Here is a 2,554-nt window from a genome sequence, read left to right as displayed (position 1 = left end):
TTATTCTCCAGAGAGTTTTAGAAACTTTCTGCTATATAATAGAATGAGGGAAAGAAGACTTTTAAGTTTTGGGTTTCAGAGTTTCTGAACAAAAGTGTATTTTTAAAATCTTAAACTGAAAAAAATTCTAACAAAGCTCTGTGCTGCAGAAGACCTGGTAGTTCTCTCTTGTTTACCCTGTGATTTCTATGTAAATTTGTGCTGCTATCATGATTTATTCCTACCTCACAGGATAATGAATCTAGATTTTATTTCTGTTCTTTGCCCAGACTTGTACAGCAGGCAAAGTGTTTGAAAATCAAAGGAAAAGAAGATATTGACTTGGATAATCTCTTCAGAGGTAAAAACAAAAACACTAGCAAAAACACAGAATATACGTTTTGTTGTTCAGAATGTCTTCTTTGTTTGTTTGGTTTTCTCATTCCAGTAGGGAATGCTGGAAAGAGCCTGCCTAGAAATCAGGAGATTTGTGTGCTAGTCCCAACCCTGCCAAAATTACACGTTCAGTCACTCCCACTACTTGTATCCTTAATTTTCTCATTTTTAAAATAAAAAGACTAGACTCTATCATCTCTGCGGTCCCCACTCATGATAGTACACATCTGAATCTGCTGAAGTCAGAGTGTTGATGGCCCTGTCTCTCTCTACCATCTGCAGAGGCCATGGAGGGAAACCAGGAGTGTGTCTCCCAGCATTTGATAAGTTGGGAGACTAGAAAATGCACCTCATTAATAAGACAGGACAGGAGGTATTTGGAAGAAAGTTTAACCATCAGAGCTGAGGGATTTGTTGGAGTATAGGAAGAAGAATTGCATGTTTTCCTTTAGTTATGTTTCTTTCCAGTGAAGGATCAATATAGACAGAATTTTGAGGTTAAATTATGTTGTAGCAAGCTAAAGAATAAATTTTCCCCAAGCCGTGGTATTTTAGTGCAAAACTTTTAAGTTTTTCAGAAGAAAACATTGGTAATTTGTAATTAATATCCTATGTCTTCAAACAGCAATTCTGGGTGTTTTTGTCTTCGGGAACACAGTAGGAGATCTGTTTATCTTCCAGAGAAAGGAAAATGAGTGAGTTTTCTGCTGATTTCGCCAGAAGTGCAGCAAATTAGCCCAGTTTGGTAGCACAGCACTTCATTTTCAATACAATTGCCCATTTGACTTGTCTTAAAAGAGTGTGCTTGGCAGTCACCGAACAGAGGGCTGTGCAGTCTGTGACCAACACTGGACTGCCCTCTTCCATCAGGGACAGAGTGTTTGGAGGAAGCTTCATTTCATTTCAGCTAAAAATGTGAGGACCTTTTCCTCCGACAGTGGAGGGCAGTTGAGTTACTTTGGTTTCGTTGTGCATCTACATGTTTCTCCCTCATCGGAAGAATTTCTGTGTAATATAGCCTGCGCTAAAGCTTGCTGTAAACAAAATAAATGATATTTTAGAAATGGCTCCATACAAATGTTCTCATCCATTTTACCAAGCCTTCATTCTGTAAACAACACATTTTGGGACCTTGTAAGAAACCTTAAAAAATGCTGGTGTTTTAATTCATATGTGGACACTTTTGAAAATATCTCCATAGCGTAATTATGTATATGCTCCTGTTAAAACAGATACACAATTTTGGAGTTCACATAGTAAAAGTAGTAATGAGGATCATCCGTTCAAAAATAGAAAATATCATTAGCAAAATGCATTTGTGTAAAATCTCTTCCGAGTTGTCCAATATGCATTTGTTCTTTTCTGCATCACCTATAAAAAGTTTTTACCCATACGCTTTTATTTATTCATGCGTGCACTGTGCTCTTTAAACACTTCGATTTCCTCACAGCAGAGGTGTGTGGTAACAGATATGACATTGACATCAGAAGAGCTTGCAGTGGAGCAGCCTGCCCTATGCAGAACACATAGCTGCCCGTGAGCCTGTGTCGGGGAAATACCATCAGGGACCCATTCCGTTCCATGGAAACTGACAAGCTGGAGTTAGGACCTGCTTTACTGTCTAGGCTTTTGTCACCCAAAGTGGCTCTTCCTTGTATTGGTCTAATCCCTGTTTTTATAATTCAGCTCATTTGCTCTGGATCTAACCTGGATGAGACAAAATAATGAGAATAAATATTTTACTACTGTGCCATTAAATAATTATTTAATATTTCCCTATAATTTTTCTTAAGCCTGTGTATCTGAGCATAATTTCCAAGTTCTTACCTTTTGGTCTTTTTTGGGTTTTTTTTGGTCTGGGCATCGACTTGAATGAATGCCTTCTTCAATCATTAGGAGTCTCTTTTTCCTTTTTTTTAAAGAAAAATATTTGTTCTTTGTTTCTCCTATAAGGGGAAGTAGTACACACTGGATTTGGGAGACACAAATGTACACATGCACTTGCAGCTTCTGTTTTTTGTATCTTGGGCATGTTTTCTATTTTTACTTGTAAACATCCTTATTTTCTAAAGCATATCAATTTATTCACAATAGATATGCTTGGTGTATTAAATAAAAATATTTTTAAGGCCATCCATTATTTTCAAATATAATTCATAGATGTTCAACACTCTTTCCT

At 37.0% G+C, this 2,554-nt stretch overlaps 1 long non-coding RNA gene across 1 annotated transcript; it reads left to right on the top strand.

Annotated features, from left to right (window-relative positions):
* The first annotated feature begins 263 nt into the window (after positions 1 to 263).
* LOC103598254 lies at positions 264 to 1,445 on the top strand. Its single transcript, XR_551187.1, has 2 exons — positions 264 to 340; positions 1,001 to 1,445. It is a non-coding gene; the product is annotated as an uncharacterized LOC103598254 (long non-coding RNA).
* The last annotated feature ends 1,109 nt before the right edge of the window (positions 1,446 to 2,554 follow it).

Source organism: Galeopterus variegatus, unplaced genomic scaffold (assembly GCF_000696425.1).
Source record: "Galeopterus variegatus unplaced genomic scaffold, G_variegatus-3.0.2 Scaffold2549, whole genome shotgun sequence".
In the NCBI taxonomy this organism is placed as follows: Eukaryota; Metazoa; Chordata; class Mammalia; order Dermoptera; family Cynocephalidae; genus Galeopterus; species Galeopterus variegatus.
This window is presented reverse-complemented; position numbering and strand designations above follow the sequence as displayed.